The following is a 20,436-nucleotide window of genomic DNA, read 5'->3' on the forward strand; positions in this document are numbered from 1 at the left end:
GGGATGGAAGATTGGACGAGATTATGTGCGGACAAAGATGGAGAAGCGAATATGTGCTGCGGGAAGTGGACAGGTGATGATGACTACAGCACGCCGCTTGACTTACGAGACACATACCAGCAGCGTAGGGTCATGTCGATGCCAGACAACTTGCTTGAGTGATCACAGTACTGGTACTCCCTACAATGCTATGCCCTAACTTGCTTGAGTAGAGTAGTAGAGTAGGACTCTGCTCTACTACTAGCACCGGAGGAGTAGTATATTCTAATCTAAAATAGTTACAAACTTCAATGCCCGAGTGTGGAACGACTACGAACCGTGCTCAAAGACCGTGTCTACGTGGTGTTTGGACATGGGCGACAACCTCAACGCCAATGGTGCTGCTCCCGTTGCACCGTATGAGTTTCTGTCCTTCCTGTTCGAAATCGTGGTAGAATTCATGTTTCTACTCTGTATCCTACTATACTATGCTAGTCCACATCATTAGTTGCGAACGATGACTTCTTCCCCGACCTCGGCAACCTCATCCTCGACGACATGGGCGACAACGTCAACGCCGGCAACCAGTGAGATACAGGGTGTAGGAAGCGGTTTGGGAATTTGCATGCCTTTCCAACCAGTGAGATACTCCGTACAAAGTACGACAGAGAAATAACCACATAGAAGGAAGCTAAAAGTAAACAATCAAACGAGCATTTTTGCATTTGTTTTGCATTGAATCGTTTCAGAAGCTTGACTAGTGCTGTTTTTCTACTTTTACAAAAAACGGCATCGTAATGTTAGAACGTGCATTTGCACATACATTAGTGATAGTAGTACTCCCTCCGTCTAGGTGTATAAGTCTTCCCTCCTTCTTGGTCACGGTGCACAACCGAAGATGACTTATTGACCTGGACGGAGGGAGTAGCACAATCTGCAAGCATATATCGAGAGAGACGTGTAGTGCGATAGTAGTATATAGTAAAGTTTGTGCTATATGCACGTACTTGCAAAATGCGTACGAATACACAAGGTTTCCAAACTTACCCTTTTACATACTTAATTAAGGACGCTAAAAATTCCTGAACATTCGGGATTTATCATTTGCGTCCCAAAACTAATGAGATCGCTTTACGAAACAAAAATTATACTCCTCCTAAAAGCCACGGTGCTCGCAGGAGCGCTTGCTGCACGCCACGAGTGCCCTGGTGCGCGGCCATTTCCCAGCGCGCCGACACAACGCCTCTTCCTCAGCCTCGCAACTCGCGAGGTGCTGATTGGCGGCTTGCCGGCGGGTGAGCGCGATCTCACCGGTGTGGTGATCCGTCACCAACAGGTAATCCTCCTCGCTGGAAGCGTGCACCCGGTCCATGTACCAGCAAGCGTAGATGAGGCGCTTGGGCCCGACTGCACTTAGGGTGTCGGTACGGGCGTCCTCCGCCACCCTCACGGCCCTCACACGAGCCTTCTGCCAAAGAGCCAATTGCCTGACTCTCTCGGACGCGACATAGGCCTCCCAGGCAGCTTGTTCCGTGGTGCGCTTCTCTTTCTCGGCCTTCTTCTCCGCCTCTATTTTGGCACGCTCTGCTGGAGGAAAAGCCTCCCACAAGGCGACATCCATTTCTTTCCAAAGCTCCTCAAGGCTGGGGGGCTCAGCAGGCGGCGTGGCGTTCTCCTCGTAGCGGGGAGCCGACACGTCCTCCGGCTCACGTCCTGGCAAGATTGGGAACGCCGACGCATCCACCTCGACGTGCGGCGAGGAGCGGAACACCGACGTGTCCTCCTCGACTAGTGGCGGCGAGGAACGAAACGGCGACGTGTCGCGTAGCAGCGAGGAGCGGAACAATGATGCGTCCTCCTCAACTAGTGGCGGCGAGGAACGGAACAGCGACGTGTGACCATCCGCGCGGTGCAGCGAGGGGCTCCTAGGGCTTGGGAGGGGCGATGCCATGGTGGCTGACGTGAGAGGGAGGGGTAGGAGATATCGATGAACGTGAACGTGAGGGGGAGGAGATAGCGATGTCGAAGGAGGCGCAATATTTATAGCGAGCAATGGCACACCTACGTAAGATATGGACTGAGCTGCACTGACTTAACTGCCGGTCCAGTTGCGTCACTGACATGTGGGCCAGACCTCTGTTGGGCCCATATGTCAGTGACCGAATGCGCCTATAGTTAAGTAACAGCTACGTGGGCATATTTGTTGGAGTAAATTACGGGGGAGCGAAGGGGTGGAAATATTGCAGGTCACAACGGATTGGACGAGCATGGGGGGAGGAGAGTCATGCATGCAGATTTTTTCACACGGGGTGGAGTGGTGGGACCGCCGGAGGGAGGAGAGTTTGGCAGGCATATCGTTTCCATACATGGAGAGGAAAAAATTTGGAGACGAACGGGCTTCGTGCAGGTATGGGGGAACGGTGCATAATAAGTCATCTTGCATGCCGGGCTAGGTATAGTCTCAAGTCATTAAAAACAAACACGCCCCACACATGTTTATATTTCAAGGTGCACTAAATTATTGCATGCAATGATTAAGGCTGGCCATAATGGTGGTATCTTAGCTGGTATCATGCACATGGGAATAGCAAACATGCTGATGTGGCAAAGAATTAAAGAAGAGAGGGGGGTTAGAGTAACTAGAGTTCATGCATGCATTGGTAAACACATTTTTTTGTGGAGAACGATAGCACTAGTTGAGTACTTTTGCAGACTTCAAAAACTATTCCACAATGTGTCAACATTCACAATGTCAAATCAATATTTTTACACTGATTATAAAACATAGTTCTTATACTCCCTCCTTCCATCTATATAGGGCCTAATGCGTTTTTCGAGGCTAACTTTGACCAAATGTTAGAACAATAATATATGACATGCAACTTACACAAAGCACATCATCAAATTCGTATGTGAAAGGAGCTTTCAATGATATAATTTTCACATTATGCATGTCATGTAGTATTAATTTTATCAATAGTCAAACGCGGTCTTGAAAAACGCATTAGGCCATATAAAGATGGAAGGAGGGAGTACTCATTATAATCAGTACTCCCTCCGTCTAGGTGAGCAAGTCATCTTAGATTGTGCATTGTGACCAAGGAGGAGGGGAAAACGAGAGATCTTAATGTTTATTTGCTAATTAATAGCATTGCATGCAATGAACTAACCACTGCATGTTGTGTTTGGTAGTCTCAAGTCATTAAAAGCATGCACACCCACATCTCCTATTGGTTCATATGTCAAGAAACAAGAAACGAGGTAGAAGTTAATGCACCGCGCCTAAGTGTTTTGGGAGTATTGTAGATATTGATATTTTTACTATAAATTTGGTCGTGGGATTTCATTGATGCCTGTCAAAGCATTGACAGGTCTGCTACGCGTGACCTGAAGATGAAAGCGTTGAGCATCTCGAAGTTGATCAACAATCTTCAATTGTCAAAGATTATCCGTTCGGCCAATAAGGTGGCACACTTAATCGCTAAGTATAGCTTTGACAATAGATTAGATGGTATTCTTATAAATAACGTACCGCCCTGTGTGGTGAATATTGTATCAAATGAGTGTACTGGTGTGGCTGGTTAATTAATATAAGGTGGTGTTCAAAAAAAGTATAAATTTGGTCAAACACTTTGCAAACGGTTGACGGGAGTAAAAAGGACCAGAGGGCGTATCATGCATGCAGAGTAGGCAAAAAAATTGCTTGTCTAAAAAAAGGCAAAAATATTTGCTCATTTATAGCCGGTCGAAGTCTCAAAGGGCGCAACCGCGCGAGGGAGGCGAAGGTCGTGGGAGGCGCGACGTTTGACGGAATTAAGTGAAGTTACATCCACGCGCCAGCATGGCGTGCGAACATGTAGAAGCTATACCATCAGGCCTACGATATGGGTCTAGTAGACATGACATCTAGTGGGTCCTGCATAGTTCTCGAGAACTCTTTGGGGGCTTGCAGCCGTTTATCCATCGGGCTAGCCAGTAACCCCACGCCGTTCGCACGCCCTACTCGTCCCCGTCTTCTACCTTACAACAGTTCGCTCCCAGTCGTCCCGTCCTTTCACATTAGTTCGCTCCCAGTTTTTTTTTGCGGGGTACAACAGTTCAACATCTCCTAACCCTCCTCCAAAATCCATGGCCTCCCAAATCTCCATGGTCTCCGCTGAGTACCAGGTTAGAGCCATCACCGGCGATCAGTTCATCGTAATCTACACACGTGGATCCAAGACGGTGAAAGCATGGCTTGCTCGCTTCCTACGCATGTTCAACAGTTCAACAGATGAGTGGGTCGCTGGGCTAGATGTTGAGTACACCACAGTCCTGGGACGAGAGAAGGATCTAAAGGACGAAGAGAGGAAGAAGCCCGCCGTGATCCAGGTTTGCGTACATAACATTTGCTTGGTCTACCACATATGCCATGCCGACGTTGAGTGCCAGGATTTTAAGAACTTCCTCAAGGACAAAAGAGTGAAATTCGTTACTTTAGGCTTTAAGAACGACAGTGACGTCCTGCGTCGGATAGGTCTCGTTGTAGGCCAGCCTGGTGTCCTCCTCTCAACCTTCAATGCTGACCCTGGCAGCAGCCATGATTGATCCTTCATACGCTAAACTGAAGAAACCTCATCACGAGTTTCATCATGCATGGGAGTCGAAGACATTAGATGAAGATCACATCCTGTACGCAGCAATGGATGCCTACCTTTGTTTAAATATCTACAAGGGTTGGATGAAGAAGCAGAGCCCAATGTCCGGTTCAAGAAAAGAAGCATCGGTGAAGGGGAAGAGGAAGAGGGATGAGGACTAAGTCGAGGACGTGGACTCGGACTCCAAGTAGGTGGTAGTGTCGTCGCTCATGCTGGTTCTACTGTAGTGTCAAGCGGACTAGTTGCTTATTAGTTTATTTTCAAGGGTGTGTTGTGCTGAGGCCCCAGCAGAACTATGTTTATATTCTTTCTCGTTATTTGAACTCTTTAGTACATACAGTAGTACTAGTACTATGTCTTACTACTGTTCTTCTTGCAGTTGGTACTACTGCTCGTATCTTCGTGTTCCTACTGTACTTAATACGTTCGTACTAGTAGTATAATTTGGGTCAGTCGATTTGTGAAAGAAGTTCAACGGAGCGAAGGAATAAGACGACAGAAGAGGTGGAAGAAGCCCTTCTAGCCATCCATGTTGCATCAAACGGCTCACATGAGTCGACTGACCCAAATTGCTCCTTCATATTGTAGGATCCACGTGGCATTCAAGGTCTCGAAGGTAGATTCCGCGTCTGCACCCGGTTTGCGGGCTCGACGCGCGTGCGACCGGCTTCCGCCGCGACAACCACCATGCGTGCCTCCTCCGCACGGGCGGAGACGACAATGACACGCTAGTTCCTCCTCGCCGGCGTGCTGGAGCACGCGCTCGTCCTCCTCTTCATACGCTGCGTTCATAGATGCGGCTCCACCAGCTGCTCGCGTGCTTGGCAGCGCGGCGGCATCGCAAGGAGGGACTGTAGACGACGTGAGTGGGCGAGCCTTCGGCTTCATGGCATAGGGATGGCGGCGACACAGCGGTGATGGGCGAGAAATTGTTGGCCGGAGCAGGCGGGCGCCGACATGCGCAACGGCGGTGGTGGCATATTGACGAGTGTGCGTGTGGGAGCTTACTTTAGTTTTATATACAAGGTTGGTCAAACTTAAAAGAAAACCGTACTAGTACACGTAAACATTAGACTTAGGCAACGCTTTTATTAGTTACTAGCTTATGTTCTTGCCCATTGTGACCAGCCTTAGTACCACGACCACGATACGGAATCCTGTGCAAGCGCGTGAACCGCGGCCGCGCGGTCGATCGAACGGTGCGTCACTGTGTCGCGCTCGAAGGACATCCACTGAACCATTTTGTGTGTGTGAAAACAATCCTCGAATATTACTCAACATTTTTTTCCTGTGAAAGTTCTTGACGCTGCAATATTTCCATATATTTGCATTTATCTCCAGTTCGTGTTTATTTGGATTTCGACGTTTTAGGTGCGCTCTAGATTTTTTTAATACTGATTTTGTGTGTGTGACTGAGAGAGAACGTGTGTATGTGTCCATATGTGTGTTGTGGCGGAAGGGCAATGTGGAGACGGTGTGCGTGTGATACAGACATAGAGAGGTGTGAATGTGCAAATGATCGTGCATGAGTGAGACATACACAGATGCCGATACGTTGTGTATACATGAGAGAATGGTCTTCTAGTTTACTTATGTGTGTGTGAGAGAGAGAGAGAGAGGGAGAGACAGAGAGAGGAGCATCCGTAACACAACAACCATCTCTCTCGATTCATCCGCCCCTCGCACGGTTGCATGCAACACATGCATCAACGCGCACATTTTGACACCCTCACCCGGCCCCTTCCCACCTCAAGGCCCGCACAATCTCTTCGTGAATACCCATTTCTCTCCTTAGGTTTGTTTTCTCTCAATATCTGACACACACACACACACACGCAGCACAACACACACACACACACACACTCCCCCGAGCACACAATTCATCCCCATCCAAGGTTATACGACGACCACTCTCGCTTGTGCTTCTTTGCACCCCAACATGCACAACACCTCAATCTTCAAAGAGGGCAATGAGCAGATCGAAGACGGCGACCACACCGCGCTAGAGAATGCGGGGTCATTTGGAAGCAGGGTGATGTGACAACGGCTGACTGACTCCTCCCCCCACCCTCTCTCTCTCTTGCACAAAATTACCAATCCCTCTCTCCCCCGCACAAAATTGTCAATCCCTCAACCCACGAGATCCTTCCCCTCTCGTCCATGTTTTTCCTGCTCTCTCATCAAACATGTTGTCTCTTCTCCTTCCACGTATACAGAATCTAGATGCACACGCATCTCATATATATTACATGTATGCATCTTTCTCACAGACCTAACTTCTTCCTCTCTCTTTCTCTCTCTATCTCTCTCTGTCTCGTTAGGGTTATCTCCTACTCTCTCGTCCACATACATACAATCTTTCCCGCCCTATCTGCTCCATCTTCAAAAGCTCCCTCTGCACGTTTCATTCACACATTGGGATATGTCAAAATGTTGCCTCTATAATGGCTAATGTAGAGTTATGTTTGTTCTTGTTGCATCCTACAAAGTAATAACTATGAAAAGCATTTAGATTCTCATTTGACTGGGATTATGTGAGTTTGAGCATGTTGTGAAGTACTATAGACCTTGTATACATCTTGGGATTCGACAATGATTGTAACTATTGAATTGTATAGACCATTACATTCGAAGTCAATAGCCTAATATATTTATTTCACAATTTCAACAAATGATTAGTTCACTACAAACTAAGAAAACAAATGTGTACTCCCTCCGTTTTTATTTAAGTCCACGTATTAGCATTGGTCAAAGTCAAGTTTTGTAAACTCTCAGAAAGCTTATAACCAAAAATATTAACATATACAATAACAAATAAATACCATTAGATTCATTATTGAATGTACTTTCACATCATACATATTTTTTATGGTAAATGTTTATATTTTTCTATAAACTTGGTCATACATATTGAATGCACCGAACCTGTAAAACGAGCTTTGGTAAGTAACACCCTTTCAATTACTTTCATGTAGCCTCGTGTTCTTTGATGTGTATATGTTGTAGTTTCTGTTTCTCTTAAGCGTGGTGTTCTTCGATGTGTAATAAGAAGAGTCTTAATCGTCCCAATGCTTTCGTTTTTAGCTTGTTGTAGGAAGTGGGTGTTCTCACCTTGTAGTCTGTTTTTATTTATTTATTCCTTTTGAGTTCACTTCTCCGAGTTCTATTTATCTGGCTTCTACTAAATGGATCTAGGTTGCTCTGAGTATTGATCTAAAAAAGAAGTAACTTCATGTCAGGATGAAGTTCCTGCGAGGAGGGAAGTATGGTCAACCTCGAGATCATGTCTCCAAAATGAGGCTGGATTACACACAAGGTGCTAGTTCCCTAATGATGCTGGATTAGACACAAGGTGTAAATTCCCAGATGATGCTGGATTACACACAAGCCAGGTGGAGTCGTCAGCTGTTCGTGTCCTCGCGGCATTAGTAAAGGCTGAAAGAAAGCGTGCAACAGCCCTTGAGAATGTAGCTGAGTTCCTGAAGAAGCGAAAAGAGCAATCAGATGCTCTCTTCACCCAAGCCAAAGAAGAGATGGAAGAAGCCATGAATAAGCTTGCAGAGGCAGAGCAGGCTAGGCATCTCCTGCTATCTAAAACTGTTGTCAATACAAAATTTCCTTCATAATAGCTAGGTTCAAATGTTTATCCAGTCAGCATGCCTGTTGTGATGTCCGTGCATCTACTGATGTGGCACAAAATGTTTTTTTTCGGGTCATGTAATAACAGCAATTACTTTCCAAACAATAACAGACGAAGCATTGGACATGGTATAGTTCACGTGCAAGCCCGACATTCCAAGTTCAACTTCCACATCAAACTCATGTTCACAGATATCTGCACATTCATACATAATGTCCACAACCATGATTCACTTCAAAGCCAAACAAATGTGAGGATAGTTATAAATAAATAAAATCCTCTACTAGTTCCTGCTACCAGTGCGAGCACAACAAGTCAAGACCATGCGTAAATTAATTATATTTTAGTCATTTTTTGTGTTCTAAAATGCATGCCGGCTCGCGGAAGGACGTGTTGCCGGCACACGCGCGGATTCAATGAAGGCAGGCGGGGCAGTCTGAAGCTGGTTGCACGCGGCGAGGAGGCGTGCTCAACCAGGCCTGCAGCGAGTGTGGCCCTCTTGGCCGGCGCGCCGGTTCAATGTCTGCGCTATGAGAGGTCGCGTCCGTGTCAGAGCAATCACTCCCTCCAGTCCTTTTTTGTTTGGGTATAACAAAATCTCGTTTTCCATTCACATTTTAGTGGTAGGAGTTGTGCGTGTGTGTCTGTGTGAGAGAGAGAGGAGACGGTTGTCGGGGTTGGGTCTACAGGAGAGATAGAGAGAGTAATTTTAGTGGTACGAGTCATATGTAGAGACATATAGGGTGTGTGAGAGAATCCCATAGAGAGAAAGACAAAGTGAAAGACGAGTGGAGAGACTGTGTGTTTGGTGGTGAAAAAGAAAGCTTAGGTACCGAGTGATACCAGAGAACAGTAGAGACGTGAGAGATAATGAAAACCGTGTAATTTATAATGATAGGGAGAGTGTGACACTTCTCAAGGGAGATGTCGAGAGACAATGTTTGCGAGGATAGGAGCAACATGAAGTGAGCGTGCGGGTGAGCTGGAGAAAAGATAGTGATAGCTACCTGAAGGAGCATGCATGCGAGAGAGATGGGCGTGAAAGGAGTGAACAGAAAAGGGATTCAAATATTTGAATTCGAGATGATGATACATGTAATCCATACTCGAACCAAAATTGATCTATCAAACATGCATACTCATATGAATTCACGCACATCTATGTTATTTAATATGTAGATATTACTGATCCATACATTTTAGTAGAACATAATTTGGTTAAATTTTTTCGAATTCAACCTTAAGATTTCGAGATCGTTGTATTTGTAAATCATATTATACATATAAAGGAGCAGAATTCTTTGTTGTGCTTTTGAAAGTATATATAAAAAATGATGTACATAGAATGTAATTCCAATTGAAAATGGATCCCGCCCGAAAAAAATAGAATAGAAACGGGATTCGAATTGAGTTGGCACGGTAAACATGCACTCTGCAAAATTTGAAAAATACGGGGAAAGTTGCAGTAACCGCCCGAAACCAAAATCTGCGAGATGGAAATCACTACTACCTATCCCTGCCACGCAAAGCCTATATGCTGGATTTCTATAGGTTTCAATAGGGGTAGGTTTGTAATTTCACCCAAATGTGACGTAACCGCCTCTCACCCAGATTAATACACGGTGGGCGCCAAAACACAGTGTGTCCTCGGCCGAAATCGACTCCCTCCCTGATTCATATTCATACACGGTGGGCGCCAAAAACAAACTCTCGTCGGCAAATATTCGGTGTATGTGAGATTACCGTCCTATCCCCAACCGACTAGTGTTGCTGTGATGTAGTAGAAATTTGAAACGGGGGCTAAGTTTGCAAATTTCCTCGCATTTGAGACAAGCGCGCCCTGAATACATCGTTCCCCCCTTCCTGTCTACCTCCCTTTTCCCCATTCGTACTCTGTGGGCGCCAAAACACCCTCTCCACCCCACCCTCCTCCGTCCGCCGCCCCCATCCACCGCCGTCCTCCTCCACCATGCCGGAGCTGATACCCCGACGCCACTGTCCATTACAAGAGATCGACCTCTCTCATCCACGGCTTCGGACCAGGATCCTTGCATCCCGTCCTCTCGCTTCATCCTCGCCGCCGTCCACCTTGCCGGCGCCGCTCCTACGACCGTCTCGTCCACTGCGCCCCGCGGCCATCGTCTACCCTCCTAGATCTGCTTCCACACCGCCGACAGCCATCGCTACCGCAGCACCGTCAAATTCTCAGCAGATGCGTACACGGCGCCGCACCAGAGGCGGTACTCTTTCGTATCTGCTCAACTTATTTATCGCAGCAAGAAAATAGATCACCACTGCTTTACTCTGATTTCTTGTCTTGGTTGCGAAGTTGCCTTTGTCCGGTTTGCACCTTCAGATCCGCCATGGCACACTCAACACCATACTCGCAATGCTTATGGTTTTCCCCTTTTATATTCCACACTAGTTAAATCACAGTAGACTAAATTTCAAAATTGGGTCAGTCGATTTTTCAGAGCTCGCCGGAGTTCGCCGGTGCGATCGAAGGGGCTCGGGTGGTTGTGGGGCCTCGCTGAACGAAGAAAACTCGACGCGGGTGTTGATTGGGGTGGGGGTGGGGGTGGGGGTGGCGGAGGAACACAGGCGGTGGGGGCCGGTGGTCCGGCCGGCGGCCTGTGCGGTGTTCTGCTTGGGAAGAATCAGAGACGAGGAAGAAGAAGGGTTAGGAGACGTAGGATCTTCATCCAACCGCCTGAAATGGTCGAGAGAAAGCTAGGAGTTGCATTCTTAATGCGCTCTGGTTCATCATGTGTGGGCACTGCGCAACCAACATTTTATTATCCAAAATCTGCTTGCTCTTCTTTACCATGTTCCTCTTCCGTTCTTCTTTAATATGTACTCTCTCTGTTCCTAAATACAAGTCTTTGTATAGATTCCACCATGGACTACATATGGAGCAAAATGAGTGAATCTACACTCTAAAATGTACCTGGATACATCTGTATGTGATCCATAGTGGAAATCTCTACCAAGACTTATATTTTGGAACGGAGGGAGTATGCTAGTAGTACAATATGTTCCTTGTACTAAATATGAGCAGGGACATTTGCAGTGTAGAGGTCTATACGGTCGGTTGTGATGGACACTTTGAGCCTCTTTAATTCATAGGATCTTGTAAACATAGGAATAGGATTTGTAGTGGCCTGCCCACTTGAATCCTATAAGAACAGCAAGGAAATGCGGGGAGCTGTGTCGCCTTTGAGAGTTACATTAATATTAACAGTACCACACATTCACTTGAAGAGAGCTGGTATCCGAAGCCTTTCTAGCCGTACTGGCAATACTAGCACATATATTCCAGCAAGTTCCACTTTGCTGATTTTACTCTGATGCTTAAGGTTTTCCCTTATATCTACACTATGATCTGTGTAGCTCTTTGTGTCGCACTTGTAGCAGTCCACTCTTGAAGCTAAACACTGCAATGACTTACAAAATTGGCACCAAGGCATTGAGTGCCATTCTGGATGCAATGAAACTCATACGCTCCCCACGTGTTGATTCTTGTTCAGATTATGATCCTAATGACTATTCTAACCTCGAGGAGTCAAAGGCAGATGGCCCATCTTGTTCACCCATCAAGGTGCCTGTTCTAATTTGGCAATGTTTTATTGATTGAGGGTATCTTGCATATGTTGTCTTGCATTTCTTCTACTTTGTTGCACCGCCATCTGCTTAGTTCACTCATCATATATGTCGAGATGCCATGCCCATCCATTATCAATACATATTCCATCTGTCATCATACCATATTTTTCCACTCAAATGTTGTTCTTGTTCATCAGACATCAAAAAGGAAGAGGGTGATTGCCGAACCTGAAGGAGCACCAGCAAAGTCCTTAAAAAATGTGGTGGTGCCGGAGAAATCAGACAGCACCCCACTTATATTGGCTATACAACCAGTGACACAAAACGTAGGACCGACTCCAGCAGACTGTACCCATAATTCACTGGCCACACCACTAGCCCCACCACACAGGACCTGCACTCCAGCAAAAGGTATACCGATTTCATTGGCCATAGCACCAGCTGTACCACAGAAAAATCCCACTCCAGCAAAAAGTACAGCAAGTCCACCGGCCGAATACCTATCCCAACTGCAGAGACGGCCAATTCCTGCAGATTGGAACCCCATTCCATTTATTCCCAGTTTAAAAGACAATGCTTTCAATGTTGTTAGGGACTACGTGCATATATTCCCATCATGGGAAGATTATTGTGAAGACAAACACCATTTTCACATCTTCCTGTCCAACTTACGTGTAAGTGCTATTATTCATGGCTATTATTTTCCTGTTTTCTGCTGATTGAACACATCAATGATTTACATTACATTGTTGTAACTAGGTGAGGGTCAATCTGGATAGTCATGACAAGCAAAGCTTGCTTGTGCTTTTCAAGGAAGCATTGCAGCAGTATCGGTGTTACCCGAGGAAATCACACTTTGATGGCAAGTCTATAAACGAATTTCTGGTGAAGTCTCCTGTGCTAAATTTAGAAGACATTGAATGGAAAAACCTTGTTATGCACTGGTCTCATTCTCAGGATGAGGTACTGTCTATGAAATCACATGCCAATTTGAACTTCTACTTTTCCGCATGTGCCTTATAGATCTTTTTTTGCAGGAAATCTGCTCGAAGAATAATTCCGGTTTGACAAGAACGACAGGATATCGCAAATATGCTGCCCGCTGCTTTGCTCTTGTTAGTACATGTTGTCCTCTATCACTGTACTTGCATACATACCTGGTTCATTATGTGACAGCAGTATGCATGATAGCTTGCTTATCAATTGTTCGCTCCAAATTATCTGATCTGTATGATTGGTTACATTAGTGTAGAATATATCCAATGCCAATGTTTTTTTAGCTCTGCATTGTTCTTGTAAGTACATGCTGTCCTTTATCAGTGTACTTATAATGACAGGTAGTTGTTCATGTACCATCACTCTGCAGCTTATTTTCCTTTGCCCTCCATTTTCTACACATCAGATCTATATTTACTCTTACCATAAGGTTGGTACTGAAGAAGTTTAGCTGTGCATTGCTCTTGGCTGTACCTTTTGCCTGTATCGCTGCACTTACATTTATAGCTACCTGGTTATGTAGCATCACTCTTCATCTTATCTTAAATATTCTCCATTTTTTCATATATTATCACATCTATATTTACTCTTAACAAAATGTAGAATAAAGGCAATGCTTTTGAAGAAGATTTCGTGGTAAACTTCTTGAATTGCCCCCCCCCCCATCAGCATGGACAAGGCCTTTATAGAGCATGTCTTTACCAATAATGTAAGTATGTCCATCTCAAGCCTTCAAACTTTTTTGTATATATTTGGTTAGGCATGACTGCAACAGTTGTTTATTTTTGGTGTTTGCATCAAATTGCTTGTTTAAAGTTTATTATATGTAGTTCATAAACAAAAGTTCGTCCTTTCTCAATTTAAGTTTTCAGTTGTACAACCAAGTTCCTTCTTCATACCATCTAAATTAAACTATACAGAGCAAGTGATCTTCTTTTGCACTGCATGTATGCTTCTGTTCTTCATCTGTAATCCAGTGGTGTGGTGAACCTACCCAGTACAACACAATGTGATATTCTACAATGTCTTAACTATGAAAAATGTCATATCATTCTACTATTATTTAAACCGTCTCTTTATTTGCCAATCTGAAATGGTATGAATTGACAGCACACTAACCATTGATACTTATGAGTTCTTGATCTGTAATCCAGTGGTGTCGTGAAGGTGCCAACTCCTTCACAATGTCATTTCCTGCCATGTCTTGACCTGAACAATACCATATTGTGTTAATGCAAATTTAAACTATGTCACTTTATTCGTCAGTAAGAAATGTGATGAATTGTCAGCACTGATACTTTTATGTGCAAAACCTGTCATCTGTCTGCTTGTTTATCTTTCAGAGTGAGGAAGATATAAGTGTTGAACAAGCGCATTCTCATCATGTTGCTCAGCTGCTTGCGCTACAGCTCCCCAGCAGGGCTGACCTTTCTAGAACTCTATTGAAGTGTTGTCGGTTTTGTATATTATTTTGTCGGCGTGTTTATTTGCACTGGTGGCGATCTTTGATGCCCAGTGTATGTAATCTGCTGTCTGCTTGTGCTTTATTATCATAGTGGCGAATGTTGATGCCCAGTGGATGTAATATGACGTAATTTATTTATTATATAGTATATGTTTTTTATTATTCACGATGCTGCAGTTATTTTACTGTATATATATCTCGTCTTCGCAGTAAACCGGCCAAACCGTAAAATTACGGTACATAATCGGGCCGTCATGCAATCACGATGTAGGTTGGGCCTGAAACGTGCCGATCAGCTTACGGGCCGGTAGCAGCCCGAAATGAACCCCGGCCCATGATTGTGCGAATCAAATCACACGCTTTTAATAGGCCAAAAAATTGTCTCGGTCCTTGTTTGGCCCAATCAGATATCGGCTGCGGGCAGGCCGGATGCAAACCGGGCCGTAGTTAGGCCCAACTATATGACGTGCTTTTAACAGGATGAAATTAATATAGGACCGAAATGTTAAACGGCCCCTTAACAGGCCAAAACTAATATCAAGCCGAATTACTAAGTGGGCCTTTAGCAAGTGGGCCCAAAAGCATAGTGTCCAGTTGACGGGCCGAATCTGATATGGGCCATAATTAGGCCCAAAACCTCTTAAAGGGTCGGATCTGATCTGGGCCGTAATTTGGCCCGGAACGTGGTAGGCTTTTAACGGGCCAGATCTTATATGGGCCACTATTAGGCCCAGAGCGTGGCAGGCCATTAATAGACCATATCAAATATGGGCCGGCATTTGGCCCAAAACATGGCAGCCAGTTAACGGGCCGGCCTACTAGGGTCCTCAAAATCTTGTGGGCCTATAGCTGGGCCGGCCCATTAACGTCGGCGCAATCTCGTGGGCCTTTAGCTGGGCCAACCCATTATGATCCGCAAGAATTTTGTTGGCCTTTACCTGGGCTAGCCTATTATGGCACACAAAAATCTTGTGGGCCTTTACCTGGGCCAGCCCATTATGGCCCGCAAAATCTTGTGGGCCTTTAGCTGGGCTAGCCCATTATGGTCCGCAAAATCTCATGGGCCTTTAGCTGGGCCGTCCCATTATGGTCCGCAAAATCTTGTGGGCCTTTAGTTGGGCCGGCCCATTTAAACTTGTTGGGCCATGCCACGTGTCGATGTATCATAGGCGCCTTCTGTCCAGTGAGTTGATGACATCTGTCCCGACGATGAGCCGACACGTGTTTCCTCTAGCCAATCATGATTTTACACGTGGAAAATCCCCATTGGTCGGGGCTATTAACGGGTTATCAGATCCAAAACCCGACCCGATAGCTTAACGACGTTTCGTTACGGTGGATGCCACGTGTTGGTCACCCTTGACAAAAGAACTTCTGTGACGAGCGATTTATCGTCATGGAAGTGGACACTTCCGTGATGATAATTTTGGTAATGTCATGGAACACTTCTACGACAACACATGTATGACTATCTTGATTCTGTCATAAATTTGTCATGGATATACAAGCATGACAAAAAAGCGACCTACTGTGACAAACACGTATCATCACGGAAGTGTATTTTTTTGTAGTGCCAGCTAACTTATCACACCCCACCAAAGGTAAGCCCACCGAAGCGCGATAATTTTGTTCAACACTTCAACCGGAAGATTAAGCACCGTCGTGAAGTAAATGGCAATGGCGGTAAGAACAGATTTGACTAAAACAACCCTTCATGGACATGTTTTCCCATCCAAGGGGCAAGCTGGGCTGCAACCTTATCCTCAAGTGGTTGGAAGTGGATTCGTTTCAGTATCTTAACCGAGAAAGTAAGGCCAAGGTATTTCATGGGAAAGGAAGAGCGGTTGGCTGGAAAATGTTGAAGGATGTCGGTGAGATCCAAATTTTCACACCGGATTGGAGCGACAAGACTTTTGTTGTAGTTAGTGTTCAGCCCAGTAACCTCTCCAAACTGCTTCAAAATTTTAGCAAAGAACTTCACGTCATACTTGATGGGGGCAAGAAAAACTGCAGCGTCATCCACATAGAGAGAGACCCTAATAGGCATGGCTTGGCCACCAACAGGATGAAGCTTTCCATGATCAGTGGCCATCTGAAGGATGTGGTGTATCGGATCAATGGCAAGCACAAAAAGAAGAGGGGAGAGCGGGCCCCCTGCCTCAAACCACGACCAAGCTTGAATGGGGTACCCAGGTACACCATTGAGAAAAACATGTGAAAAAGCTGAAGAAAAGAGAGCCGAAACCGAGCCTCAGAATCCAGGGGGAATCCTAGGTGCCGAAGCAATGGGTCTAGTAAATTAGTAGAGCATAAAATAGAAAGCGACGGAGCATCTCGGAGGACCGATGATTCTACCAGATCATAGTAATCATTAGTAATAATGTACATGTAGCTTTGCCAAGAAAAGGATGGCAGTGTCGACCGTACGTCGTCTACGTTATCAAGCCTGGCAGTGACCGAGAACTCGCTAAGACTACCCACAATGGGAGTAACATAGGTAGTAACGTCACACATATCTAGATAAAATAGATGATGTGGCAAGCAATAAATGAAGAAAGAGAGGCATGTGGTAACATGGCTAGTTACAAGTAATATGAGTAACATCACACATATCAAGGCAAGATGAGTCTATAACCTAATAAATGAAGTGTTGCATGTTACTACACATATGTTACTCCCCACTATAGAGGTAGTAACATAGAGTAGTAACATGGGCATGCTACTACTCTATGTTACTACCCATTGTGGCTAGTCTAATACAACGAAATTATGGAGAGGGTGTGGACCATTAAGTTGCATGCATAGGGTAGCTGGTGGTCGATCGATTCTCTCTTCCCTGCCATGCATTCTTATACTCTTACATCAGCAATCCATCAGCAGCATAAGATCCCATGCCGAGAAAACTTTATCTCCAATCCATGGACCCAAAAGTAAGAGCTAAGAGCATGAAATGAAGGAAGATGATAGGCACGAGGTGCACACAAGGGAGGAGAGCCACACATATATACAATACACAGCATATTCTTAGTGGCCTACGATCGCGGTCGTCGGCCTCGGTGCATTCGTGGGGGCTGGTAGAGGTGCCTTCGGACCAGAGTAAACTCTGGATGACTCATTCATCCCAATGGTGGTGACGACCAGGGTCGCTGTTCTCCTCCTTGCAGGCGCCGTCGAGGTCCATGCCCTCCACCTTGACCTCATGCCCGGGTGAAAACCCAAATATCTCCTTAGATTGGGCAGCGATGGCACTATGTGTCGTACCCTTCTTGGAGGTGCCGCCTGGGGCATTTGGGTGCTCGGTTAGAGGAACTGCAGGCAGAGGGGATGGGACCAGTGGCAACAGGTGGTGTTCGCAAAGGAGGAACGGCGTGGCATCTGGCACGTCGACAACGGCGGGTCTCAGCGACATGGAGCAGCGGGGTCTCGCCAGTGGCCATGTGATGATGAACGAGCGCAGGATGGTGGTGTTGTCTGGCGTCGTGGTGGTGTCAACGACAGCTTGACCGGGAAAGGTAGATGCAGCAGTACATCACTGAAGCTGGATTGGTGGTTGATGTCTACTACACAACCTTCTTCTTGTAGACGTTGTTGGGCCTCCAAGTGCAGAGGTTTGTAGGACAGTAGCAAATTTCCCTCAAGTGGATGACCTAAGGTTTATCGATCCATAGGAGGCGTTGGATGAAGATGGTCTCTCTCAAGCAACCCAGCAACCAAATAACAAAGAGTCTCTTGTGTCCCCAACACACCCAATACAATGGTAAATTGTATAGGTGCACTAGTTCGGCGAAGAGATGGTGATACAAGTGGTATATGGATAGTAGATAATAGTTTTTGTAATCTGAAATTATAAAAAACAGCAAGGTAATGAATGATAAAAGAGAGCGTAAACGGTATTGCAATGTGTTGAAACAAGGCCTAGGGTTCATACTTTCACTAGTGCAAGTCCTCTCAACAACAATAACATAATTGGATCACATAACTATCCCTCAACATGCAACAAAGAGTCACTCCAAAGTCACTAATAGCGGAGAACGAACGAAGAGATTATGGTAGGGTATGAAACCACCTCAAAGTTATTCTTTCCAATCAATCCGTTGGGCTATTCCTATAAGTGTCACAAACAGCCCTAGAGTTTGTACTAGAATAACACCTTAAGACACAAATCAACCAAAACCCTAATGTCACCTAGATACTCCAATGTCACCTCAAGTATCCGTGGGTATGATTATACGATATGCATCACACAATCTCAAATTCATCTATTCAACCAACACATAGAACATCAAAGAGTGCCCCAAAGTTTCTACCGGAGCATCACGACGAAAACGTGTGCCAACCCCTATGCATAGGTTCATGGGCGGAACCCGCAAGTTGATCACCACAGATACGCACGGCAAGACATACATCAAGTGTTCTCAAATCTTTAAAGACTCAATCTGATAAGATAACTTCAAAGGGAAAACTCAATCCATCACAAGAGAGTAGAGGGGGGAGAAAACATCATAAGATCCAACTATAATAGCAAAGCTCGCGATACATCAAGATCGTATCACCTCAAGAACACGAGAGAGAGAGAGAGAGAGAGAGAGAGAGAGAGAGAGAGAGAGATCAAACACATAGCTACTGGTACATACCCTCAGCCCCGAGGGAGAACTACTCCCTCCACGTCATGGAGAGCACCGAGATGATAAAGATGGCCACCGAAGAGGGATTCCCCCTTCGACAGGGTGCCGAAATGGGTCTATATTGGTTTTCGGTGGCTACGGAGGCTTCTGGCGGTGGAACTCCCGATCTGTTGTGCTCCCCGATCGTTTTAGGGTATATGGAGATATATAGGCGGAAGAAGTACGTCGGGGGAGCCACGAGGGGCCCACGAGGGTGGAGGGCGCGCCTAGGGGGTGGGCGCGCCCCCCTGCCTCGTGGATTCCTCGTTGCTTCCCTTACGTGGACTCCAAGTCTCCTGGGTTGCTTTCCTTCCAAAAATAAGTTCCGTGAAGTTTCAGGTCAATTGGACTCCGTTTGATTTTCCTTTTCTGCGATACTCTAAAACAAGGAAAAAACAGAAACTGGCACTGGGCTCTAGGTTAATAGGTTAGTCCCAAAAATCATATAAAATAGCATATAAATGCATATAAAACATCCAAGGTTGATAATATAATAGCATGGAACAATCAAAAATTATAGATACGTTGGAGACATATCAGTGGTAAGTGGCTGCGGTGGACTCATACCCGGCAGGCATCCTGGTTGAGGAGTGCGCCGGACTGGTGGGTGCCCCATACCCGGCAGGAGTCCTCGTTGAGACCTCAGGTCTTAGATGTTAGGTTTGGCTGCGAGGTCTGGTTGGTATTAGGCTCAGACTATCAGCATCCCTTCATCAACTGGATAGGAGTAGCGACAGATGTTGCCTAGGTGGTGGCTTTAGCCTTACTGTTCTATGACTTTATAAGGTATTGTGTGAATAATTAATAAAGTGGCTGCATGATCATCCAGATACAGAGGTCGGGGTCCTCCTCCTTTTCTAAAAAATATATATATTCATGTGCAGTGCACCCAAAAGAGACCGTCCTCACTTGTGTGTGCTTGCTAACCACTAGAGTATGCACGTACACACGGACATATTCATAAAGAAGAAGCCAGCTAGCTAAACTGGCATATCTAGATTCCAGAAATATCCTGATACTTATTTAAAAAATTCTGAAGATCATGTTTATCTTGGTATTCATATTAAAATGGCCGTACGCATTCTTAATTGGTGCAGAGGTCGGGAAGTGAAAATCTCTCCTACTCCCTCCGTTCCTAAATATTTGTCTTTCTAGATATTTCAACAAGTGACAACATACGGAGCAAAATCAGTGAGGGAGTCCTGGATTAGGGGTTGTCCGGATGGCCGGACTATACCATCAGCCGGACTCCTGGACTATGAAGATACAAGATTGAACACTTTGTCCCGTGTCCGGAAGGGACTTTCCTTGGCATGGAAGGCAAGCTTGGCGATACGGATATATAGATCTCCTACCATTGTAACCGACTTTGTGTAATCCTAACCCTATCCGGTGTCTATATAAACCGGAGGGTTTTAGTCCGTAGGACAACAGACAGAACAACAATCATAC

Source organism: Triticum dicoccoides, chromosome 7A (genome assembly GCF_002162155.2).
Source record: "Triticum dicoccoides isolate Atlit2015 ecotype Zavitan chromosome 7A, WEW_v2.0, whole genome shotgun sequence".
Classification (NCBI taxonomy): Eukaryota; Viridiplantae; Streptophyta; class Magnoliopsida; order Poales; family Poaceae; genus Triticum; species Triticum dicoccoides.